Raw genomic sequence first — 11,781 nt, forward strand, 5'->3', positions numbered from 1 at the left:
GAGGTCCCTAACAGCAGACTTTCCCATGACAATGCGCCTTTTAATTTCCTGGCTGCTGGTGCCAAGACTGTTGACTATGTATTAAATGGCCCAGGAAGTATCAAAAGAAGATGGAAGGAATGCACAGAATCACTGAATCAAAAAGAATTGATGACACTGAAATATTTCAGGAAGTACCATATGATCAAGAGTTAATGGTAATGGTAATGATCAGGAGTTCAAGCTGTAATGAGACCACTGGCAATTTTTTTTTCTACATTGGCTAAATAAATAAATAAAATAATAATAATAATAATAATAATAATAATAAGGCTCCAGGAATCAATGGTATACCAATTGACATGTTTCAACTAAAAGATGGAACACTGGATATGCTCATCAATCTATGCCAGGAAATTTGGAAAACAGCTGCCTGCCTAACTGAATGAAAGATATCCATATTTGTTCCTATTCCTAAGAAAGGTGATTTAACAGTATGCAGAAATTATCCAATATTGTTATTATCACATGGAAGCAAAAACATTGCTGAAGATCATTCAACATGGCAAGAATAGGAGTGCTTCTGGGTTGCAACAGGCTGCGACCTACAGGCTTGTCTAGGAACCATGTCTAGTTTGTATCCTCACTCTTCCTCTGTGTGACAAAGACTCTTTAGTTTAATCTGGATCGACCCTGTGTGGAGGCAACAGAACTTCAACAACAGCAACATCAAGCTTGGCTTCAGAGTATTGCAGAAAAAACAACATAGTGCCGATTGGCAAGTGGGCCTCAGAGCACAGTGTTAACAAAGAAGAGGAAGATGATGAAGACAGTGAGGAAGAACCAGATGATGAGGACATGCAGGACATAGGTGAGATGAATGACTACAAAGAATCATCTGAGGATAGAGAAGCCAACAAGGTAGACATGGAAGACAATGAGAAGGATAAGGACCAGTGGATAATTTAGGTAGACAAAACAGGAGTGCCTTCAGGGAAATTCTAGGCCAGTACAACTCAGCCTTCACCCTCTGCAGAACAAGCTGACAACCTCTGTGCCTGAAAGCTTAACCTTGGACACCTCATCAGCTGCTACCAGGATCTGGTCTCCTTGGCCTTGTCAAGGCCCCCAGTCTGCTCTTCAGTCCTCAAGGCCTGAGCCAACCCCACCTTCCTGGGCAGGGCCTCTTCCTTTGGATGCAAGGTCTAACTTCTAACTCTCTTTAATAAATACATAAGACTGATATTTTGGGGGAGATTTAGAAAACAAAACAAACTGGCTAGAATAGTACATAGGGAATTGTCAAAAGTTCAAGCTATATTTAGAAAAGGCCATGGCACCAAGGATTCCATCGGTGATTTCAGATATCTTGGCAAAGAACACCAGAAGAATGTCTATTAACTACACAGAGGCATTCGACTATGTGTATCATAACGAATTATGCTTAACAGTGAGAAGAATGAAAATCTCAGAACACTTAATTGTGCTCATGTAAACCCTGTACCTAGTTCAAGAGGGTGTTGTGTGAGAGGAGCAAGGGAACACTGCATGGTTTTAAATAAAGAAAGTCATGCATCAGGTTTGCATTCCATCTCCATACCTATTCTATTTGAATGCTGACTGAATTGTTCAATAAGCTGGACTCCATGAAGAGGAATGTGGCATCAGGATTGGGGGGAGACTCAACAATAACTTTCGTTATGTGGATGACACAACCTTGCTTACTGAAAATGAGGAGGACTTGAAGCTCTTATTGCAGAAGATCGAAGACTATAGCCTTCAATATGAACTGCATCTCAACATCAAGAAAACAAAAATTCTCACCACCAGAGAAATAGGTGATGTTGCGATATATGGAGAAAAAATTGAAACTTTCAACAACTTCTTCTTACTTGGATCCACAAACAATACACTTGGTAGCAGCAGTCAGGAGACCAGATGTATTGTGCTGGAAAAGTCTGCAGTCAGAGAATTCTCCAAATTATCAAGAAGCAATGATGTCAGTTTAAGCACTAAGGTGAGCCTGGTTCAATCCACAATCTTCAGTCACTTGAGATGCATCTGAAAGCTGGACAATGGATAAGAGTGCAGAAGAAGAATTGATGCCTTTGAGTTATGGTGTTGGAGAAGAGTCCTGAATATCTCATAGACCACCAAAAGAACAAAAAGATATATCTCAGAGAAGGTGTAGCCAGAGAGCTCATTGGAGGCAAAGATGATAAAGCTTTGTCTCACGTGCTCTAGGAATGTTGCTAGAAGAGGCTATTCCTTAGAGAGATATGCTTGGTAAGGCAAAGGGATGGCAAAGGAGAGCAAGACCCTCTCCTTATTGACACTGTGACTATAGCAATGGGCTCAAATGTATTAGATTGTGAGAATGGTACAAGATAGGACAGGCTTTAGAACTGTTGTTCCTAGGGTCGCTATAAGTTGTACTGGAAATGATGGCATCTAACAACAATAACTACATGATACCAGGGATATCATTACTGATGTCAGATAAATTTTATCTGAAAGCAGAAAATTCCAAAAGAATATCTATTGTGTTTTATTGACTATGTAAAGGCATATGACTGTGTGGATCATGGCAAACTGTGGCTAACATTGAGACTAATGAGAATTCTAGAATATTTAAATATGCCTTTATGAAACCTATACTTAGCCCCAGAAGCTGTTCTTTGAACAGAACGAGAAAACATTTCATGATTAACATTGTGGAAGATGTATTTCAGGGCTATATATCATTTCTGCACACCTGTTCACTTTGTATGCTGAGGATATTAGAGAATGTGTACTTTCTGAAGAACATGGGATCAGGATTGGAAGAGAATTCATGAACAACCTGTGTTATCTAAATGACACCACATTGTTTGCTGAAACTGAGAAGGACTTGAGGCACTTGCTGAAGAGGATCAGGATTGCAACATTCTATAAGGATTACATCTCACCATCAAGAAAACAAATTCTCAACACTAGACTGATAATCAATATCATGCTAGAGAAAATATTAAAATTTTCATCTATTTAATCTTGCTTGAATTCACAATGAACACTCTTGATACCAGCAGTCAGGAGATATGAAGACATATACCATTGGGAAAGTCTGCTGTCAGCAGCCTCTCTAAAGTTTTCAAGAGCAATGCTGACAGTCTAAAGATTAAGGTGTGCCTGATTCAAGCCATAGTCTTTCCATTACCTACTATGCCTCTGACAGCTGGACAGTGAATAAGGATGACAGGAAACATCAATGGCTTTGAGTTGTGATGTTGGAGAAGAGTATTGAACATCCCATGCACTGTGAAAAGAACAAACAAAAGTATGTCTTGGAGAAAGTTAAACCAGAGTGATCCTAGGAGGCAAGGATGGTGAAGATTTATTTTACATACTGTGGACACATTGCAAGGAGAGGTTATTCCTTGGAAAGGGATATCATGCTTAGAAAAGCAGAGAGTCAGCAAAAGAGAAGTAGACCTTCAACGAGATGGATTTACTCAGGGACGCACCAGTAGTCTCAGGTGTGTCAGAAATGATGGGGAAGGCACAGGATTGGTCAGAGTTCAGATCTACTGTTAATAGGGTTACTATAAATCATACTTGACTGAAAGATATTTAACAACAACATGTTGGAGTGACGATGGAAAGAAAAAGAAAAGAGATATAGGCAATCTGAGCTACGTGCCAATTCTTGAGCCTCATATTTTCTGGTTCATCTCTCTTCCTACTTCCTCCATTCACTCTTTGCCCTCTCGTAGAATATGTGATCACACATAATTTGCTTTATTTTCTTACTTTTGTATATGTCACTGTTTAGTCTAGAATTCCTTGTGTCCCCAAACTATTTTTCTTCTCCCTAGTGGATATCCAGATACCATTTGAACATTAGGGCCTTTGTGAAGCTTCCCCCAAGCCCCAAGTTGAATAAATGATCCCCATCTTTATCTCTGTGAGAGCTATAGTTGCCTTGTCCACAGGGTGGTGTGCTGCTAATCAAAAGGCTGTGTTTCTAGTGGTTAGAGTACACTGGCCGCTCCAAGGGAGAAAGGTGGGCAGTTTCTACACATTCCAATTTACAACTTCAAGACGTGCTGCAGGGTTGCTATGAGTTTGAGCCAACCAGAAACTTAACAGCAGCAGCTTCCACATCTGTAAAATACTTGTAAATTCAGGAGTTATGGTTCTGAGAAGCTACTTTGGGTTCTGTTGCCTTTTAATTATTTAAAACCCTCTCACACAGAGAGCACGATGTTTCAGGATAATTGAGTAATGAAATTTACATCCTACTGACAGATGAATATCCTAGTTTAAAATCACCTCAAAAAATGGTGAGTGATCATAGCATCTTTAAGTCTGTAAAGATTTTTACAACTTGATCACTTAAAAATTGTTATTTATATTATGATCAGAAGATAATAGGATTTTTTTATTTCACTACATAAAACCAGTGGTATTTTACTGAAATAGATTATCTATAGAAATGATTCAAATATCTGTCTTTCTATGAATAGGGTACAACAGACTAATACCTTTAGAGATGTGTTCAAGGACCAACATTCCTTTTGGACCTGAGTTCTACCTAACAGGAAGAGTCCAGACTAGCAATTTAGCAAAGACTTGTCACTAGACTATTATCACTTCTGCCACCATGGGATCTTTCACCCAAGATACTATCCTGCATCCAGGCAGGATAGGAAACTGATGTCACTCTACAATAATGTGCTTGTTTTATTGTTTTTACCTTCTTGTTAATAAATATATACATGACAGAATTTGGTTTGAGGCTGTGGTGTTAGCTTAAAGGTTAGCTTTTTCACACATTAGCCCTTTCTGATCCCCAGCTACCTTAACTGCAGAGACATGGTCTTGCAAATCACCAACAGCTGTGGGACTAGAATAAGTGAGAGGGCTTCCCACACTGAGGGAAATGGAACAAAATCCTAGTGAGGGCTAGACCCTGGTGATGGTGGTGAAGAGACTGTATGACATTGCTGTGGAGAAATTGTGGGAAGGTGTAATTAGAAGAGCTCTGAGATAATGGCCACTGTTAAAGGTTTTGCCATACTTGCCTGATAATTGAAGAAGCTGAATTCTATCTACTCTGAAGCAAACTTTGCTAGATGATTGAGGAAATCAGAGGCTTTTTGAATTTATGTTGCTCAGCTGAAGCCAGAACTTTTACTAATTATAGAATTGTGTTTTACTGTTAATTTGGTTTGGGATTGCTGGAGTAAATCTAGACTTGCATTGTGAAATGTTCTTTGCTTCTCCCACTGTCCAATCTGTTGTTGTGTAGTTAAGTGCCATTGAGTCGTAGGTGAGTTGTAGTGACTCATAGCCACGCTATGAACTAACGTCCTCAACACTTGTGTGACTTTCATCCTTTCTCCAGGTTCATAGGGTTTCCGGAGGCAAGTTATTACGGAAGTGGATGCCACTCCTACTTTTAAGCTTGTTTTAATCGGGGAGCTCCACCAAACACTTTCTACCACGGGGTAACCATTATCGCGTTTGACACATCACAGCTGTGAGTAAAGTCTGTGAGACAACAATGAATGTTAAACCCAATAAAGGAAATTGGTATAGAAGCATGGTGGATGGCGTGTCTAGCCTAGTAGCGGTCAGTTTGCTACTGTGGATATTATTGATCGGAACAGTTCCCCTTTACAAAGCAAGCAAAAGTCAGATTCAGCCTCCCTCATGTCCCATCTACTTCTTTCATACAGGCTTATTACTTTGTTGTGCAAACAGTAGTAAGGTTGTATGGGTTGTGCAGGATAGGACCAATAGCTTTACCACCAATTTAAAAAATTTAATAGAACGTACCTAAAACTACCAAAGAGAGGACCAATAGCTTTACCACCAATTTAAAAAATTTAATAGAACGTACCTAAAGCTACCAAAGAGAGATAGATATGTAAGACAACCAGGTTCTCATACACCGTCTTATCTTTTTATAGCTGGCAGTAAATATATAAGCAGCCTGATAGAGTACATAATCATAATTTTGTCTTTATGTCAGTAAAATAATGTGAAAAGCTCTATTTCTATATGTAAATTAGGCCAGTTTAATGATCATTAATTGCTTTATAGAAGTATATAATTTGTGAGAGGAGTTTATAGGAAATTAGTGATAATTAGTTCTAAACAGCAGATACTTAAAAAAAATTTATTGGTCTGCGTATAATCATGTATATCATGCTTTGTATATCTATTTTGTGTTTTATACAATCATTCATAGATGATATATTTTATATAATTACCACTGCTCTATGCCTATTATCAGCTTGGAAGGAGGAGTGGCATCCACTTCCGTAATAGCTTGCCTCCGGAAACCCTATGAACCTTGAGAGAGGATGAAAGGCTACCAAGCGTGGAGGACTCTCCTTCATAGGGTCGTTATGAGTCACCTGCAACTCAAAGGCACTTAACAACAACAACAACAACATGCTCTTCTTTTCAGATCCCCAATGAACCTCTTCCATTATGTCCCCAGTCCCCTCCTAACCTCTGTTATCCCCTTGATTTTTTTCCCCTTCTTTTCAGCCTCCTTTCTCTCCTTCCGTTTTTCCATATTTATACATATTTTGTTCAGTTATAAATAGTAGATACTTTCACTTACAGTGCCTACTCATTTGGGGACTCTGAATAAACACTCTGTTTTTTATTAAGCCACCACTCCAAGAGAAATGCGTTTTATATACCTTATATATGTCAAATGCTGACACATATGTATTATGGCATTTTTATGTTCCTTCCTGCCCAACAGAATCCCAACCTACACCATGCATGCAATTGCTTTAACATCCCATTTCATACAGAACAAACAATGGCAGCTTTAAGAAGCAATTGCTGGTGGCAATGTATGATACAGTGATATAAAGTGATGTTCATTTTTCAAGATCATCAAGAAAATTCATCTAGAGAAATGATAAGCCTAAAGAGTTCTTTCTTTGGTTATTTGTCACTAGAAACATTTGCACAATGGATAGGCATTACAGATTGTTTAGTATCTCCAGGAACATTGCTCATGGAAATTTGTTGGAAAGATGATTGAATGTTATTTAAGTAGACCTTTACATGCAATAAATAGTACATTTGCAGACTGCTGAGAAAATTGATGAAAAGGATAATGGTCTGTTTTAGACTCTAAGCAAAAGACAATCAATTAGCACGACAAGTTGAATAATGGGAAAGAAACAGCATTTAGAAACTCTTTTGCTGAAAGATTAGACCTCAAGCTGAAACAACTGCTTTTGCATTAAAAAGATCTATGGCTTGGCATAAACACAGCACAGGAGGGAATTAAGAGCAAAATCCATTTCTGGACACACTTCACTCCCCATTGCTGGATTTCTGGGAGCCTACTTTCTTTTCATTACTTTGTGTTTATTATGGGCTGCATTTCAACTTCCTATTGAGTTCATACTCCACACTGGCCAACCTTTAAGTTGTTCTCCCTAGCAAAGGCTTATATGATCTAAAGAGGAATCATTAATAAGAATCTTAGAGAGTTCTATTGATTTTTTTACTCGAGCCAGCATTTACTATGTAATGCTGTCATGAGATGGTGGGTTAGACTGCATTTTGCTGCTGATGGGAAGAAATAGGCTTTGGTAATGGTTCCCCTATATCAGGAGTCATCAAACTTTCTTGTGAAGGCCCAGATAGAAAATATTTTAGATGCTGTGAGACACACAGTTTCTGCCACTACTTGACTCTGCCATAAATAGTGGGGAAAGCTTCCCTAGACAATATAGAAATGAAAAAGAGTGGTTGTATTTCAATAAAATTGTGTTTACAAAAGAGGCAGCTAGAGTATTGAACATACCATGGACCGCCAAGAGAACAAACAGGTCTTTCTTGGAAAGGTTGAAACCAAGATGAAGTTTCTCCTTACAGGCAAGGATTTGAAGCGCCATCTCACATACTTTAGACATTTGGCCAGGAGAGACTGGTCCTTGGAGAAGGACATCATGCTTGTAAGGGTGGAGGGACAGCACAGGAGAGAATAACCCAGGATGAGATGGATTGACACAGGAACTGGGGCAATGGGGGTAGCTGTGTTAGAGTCAGTGAGACGGGCTTTAGCACAGGGCAGGCTTCAGAGCTATTGTACATAGAGTTGCTATAAGTCATAAGTGCCTTGATGGGACATAACAACAACAACAACAACAACAACAACAACAACATCAAAGGAGCAAAATCAGTACTAAGTTCTACACTAAGCATTCTAAGGCTATACATAAATAATTGCAAAAATAACTAACCTATTATCCCATCAATTGTTGTGGAATAATTTCCATCTCCCCAATGCATGTCAGAGGAGAGCTGTACTGCACAGGGTTTCAGTGGTTGAGTTTTCAGACGTAGATTGCTGAGTGAGTCTTTCTGAGGCATCTTCAAATGAACTTGAGCCTTCAGTCTTTTGGTTAGCAGCCTAGCGTTGTATTACCTCATGTGCAGCTACCAATCGTCTGTCACGGAAGGCTTGCATGGTGCTAGAAAGCTGTTTCAGCACAGCTTCCCGACTAAGAGGAAAGGCCTGACCATCTATTTTCTAAATCAGGCAATGAAATACATGTTCAATACAATGGCCCGCTCAGCAGCCAGCCCTGGGGATGGCACACACTAAGCGGCATTTGGTTCCTGTTGTATACAGAGTTGTCATGGGTACATACAACTCGATGGCAGCTAGCGTCAACAGCTACAGTTAGCTCACAGATGATACCTCCTACTCTCATATTACTTGCATTGTACCTGTATAGCATAAATTCAATAGTCCATGTTGATACTTGAAGCACTGTCCTTTTTCCTTGTTTGTCTTCCTCTTTAGTTTTATGTATTTCTGTTAATGCTTCCCAACTTTTAAGACTGGGTTAGGTGGGATTGGTCAACCCTATATAATGGGTGGTTTCAAATGTACCTGTGAACTCCAGTATCATTGTTACACCACAGCCAAATACAAGAAAGCACAGAGTAAATATGTAAACATTCAGATCTCTTTCTCCAAAGCCTGAAGATTTTCATGCAAAGCAAATCAGAAGTTTTAAGAGTCATTTAAAATTTTTTTTTTAATTAAAAATTGGAAGCCAGTACTCTAAAGTGCTATTGTGTGTCAGGAAGTTTGCGGATGGTGCAGGATAAAACAGGGTTCAGATCTTTTGTTCATAATGTCGCTATGAGTCATAATTGACTTGACAGTACCTAACAACAGCAACAGCAACAACAACTCTACAGCACATTGAACCTGACGGATTACAGGTAGTAAAGTTACATTCACTGATTATGTACACTAGTTCTCTTTTCTGACTTCAATGAACAGATTTACTTAGTAGATTAACTAACACTCTATTCCTTCAGTAAAACAGAGAACATGATTCACATGCCACATAGTATGTTTGGGTTAAGTACATTACGATCATCAGGCAAACTTTTACAAGCCCTGATCCCAAGTCCTTAAATCGGAAGCTGTCAGAGTAAGGCCCACGTGTTTATATTTCCATTCTCCATGTGATTCTAATATGCAGCCATAGCTCAGAGCCAGTGTCCTTGAATGCTTCTATACTAGGTGTGGTCTGTAGAACAGAAGCAACAGTATTACTTGGAGACTTGTTAATAACTAAGACTCTGAACCATCTCAAACCCAGCAAATCAGAATCTACTTTTTCACAAGATCTGCAGAATCTGCATTTTTACTGGTGATTCAAGGTCTCTGGGAATACAATTGGTTTGTGTTCTGCTACTATCCAAGTGGACTGAGCTCACATTGCAATGCTGGAGAATAAAGGTCTGTAAATCTCCTTTCTGAAAGATAACAGCCAAGAAAACTCAAGGTAGCTCAGGAATACTCTATGATACATAGAGTTGTCATGAGGTGGAATTGACTTTGTATTAGGGTTTGTATTTTCTTTCCAGATTAATCATACATACGTTAAAGTTTGATAACTCCAACTCTTAGGATTGGGGATGGGGCATTTTTCAACTTTTGCCACCACCTGTTAGGTGAAGTGCATGCCAAAGGTTTGTTCTCAAGTCACCTTATCCAGTTCTAATTGTAACTATGTAAACACTATATAACCGATGAATTATGAGTGTACAGAGCTGTTTCCATGACAACAAAATTGAATGCTTTTAAATACAATAAAAGTGAGTAGTTTAAATTGCCTGCCAATGAAGTGTATGACCAACTGTGTAAATTAGAGAACAATATCAAAGTTCTAGATTGAGTTTACCGTCGTCTTGTTACAAGTGTCTTTAAATTGTTGCAACACTTTTAAAAGTCTAAAGTAGTGTAAATTATTGTGGTTTGTGCCAGAAGAGCTGATGAGAGGAACTCTAATCAAAAGACCCTATCATCAAAGGAAAGACAGTCCATTAACTAATAAACATACGTTTTAAAATTTTGTTGTTGGGTGCCATGGAGTTGGCTTGACTCCTAATCAACCTATGTATCATGGAACTAAATGCTGCCTAGTTCTCAACTGTCTTCCCAGTCTTTCATATGCCGAGCTCGTTGTTGTAGCCACTAGTTTTCTGAGAGCCTTTCTATCTAGGACACTCATTGCCCAGGACTATTTAATATCTGTTCTATTAAGAACTATAGGATTTTCTGATTTTCAGAGCTGGGCTGTTAGGTCTTTCTTTCTTACTAATTTATCTTCATCTGGAAGCTGTGTTGAAACCCATCCACCATGGGAGATCTGATACTATCTGAAATACTGAGGGAGAGAATTGTGGGCAGTACTGGGGAGTACATAGCTTCCAGAATCACAGCAGAGTGCAAATCATCACAAAAATAAAAACTGGAAGATGGGTGGGAGTAGTTACAATAGAAATTTTTTTTTAGATGCAGCTTTTTGTGGTATTATATCTTAGTTGATTTTTAAATTAATATCCAACATGCTGGGAAAGGCAGAAGATCAGAGAAAGGGAAAGATCCTCAACAAGATGGTTGATACAGTGACTGTAGCAATGAACTTGAGCCTATCAGAGATAGTGAGGCTGGCGTGGGATAGGGAAAGATTCTGGTACGTTATTCATAGGGTTGTTATGTGTCATCCTTGACTCCATAGCAAATAACAACAACAATGACTGGTCTGGATTACATAGAATAATGAATCTTCTAGTATTAACACTCAGTGGATAAATACACCAGCTTGCCTGTCCTCATGGTTGAACTTATCCATGTTATTGTTGTTGATTTTAAGTGCCATAGAGTTTGACTCACAGTGATCCTATGAACAGCAGCTCTGAATCCTGTCCTATCCTGTGTAACCCTTACCGTCTCTAATACACTTGAGCCTATTGCTGCAGCCACCATGTCAGTCTGCCTTATTTGGTATCTTCTTCTCTTTTGGCGACTCTCTACCTTTTCAAGCATGACATCCCTTTTCAAGGAATAGCCTCTCTGAGTAACACGTCCAAAGAAGAGAGATGAAGCTTTGCCACCTTGCTTTTCACAGAGCACTCTGATTGTACCTTTTCTAAGACTTGTCTGTTTTGTTTCTTTGGGTTTTTTTTGTGAGGAAAAATTTGTATTTAGAATTAGCCAGCTGGACTCAGGTTAGATGATCCCAATTTTGTAAGCATTATAGTCAGGAGCAAGTCGAACATAGGCCTTCTTCTCTCCATCAGGCCCAATCAGTGTTGACAGTAGCCACATCAATGTCATAGAGCTTCTTTACAGCTTGTTTAATTCGGTGCTTGTTGGCCTTGACATCCACAATGAACACAAGTGTGTTGTTATCTTCTCTTCTGTCTTCTTCATGGCTGACTCAGTCAGGGTCAGGGGAAATTTCATGATGG

At 39.0% G+C, this 11,781-nt stretch overlaps 1 pseudogene; it reads left to right on the forward strand.

Annotated features, from left to right (window-relative positions):
- The window catches only part of LOC102873721, an 11,605-nt pseudogene extending 10,657 nt beyond the window's left edge, over positions 1-948 (forward strand).
- Positions 949-11,781: the final 10,833 nt, after the last annotated feature.

The sequence above is a fragment of the Elephantulus edwardii genome, unplaced genomic scaffold (genome assembly GCF_000299155.1).
Source record: "Elephantulus edwardii isolate Elephantulus edwardi_28Jun2011 unplaced genomic scaffold, EleEdw1.0 scaffold00021, whole genome shotgun sequence".
In the NCBI taxonomy this organism is placed as follows: Eukaryota; Metazoa; Chordata; class Mammalia; order Macroscelidea; family Macroscelididae; genus Elephantulus; species Elephantulus edwardii.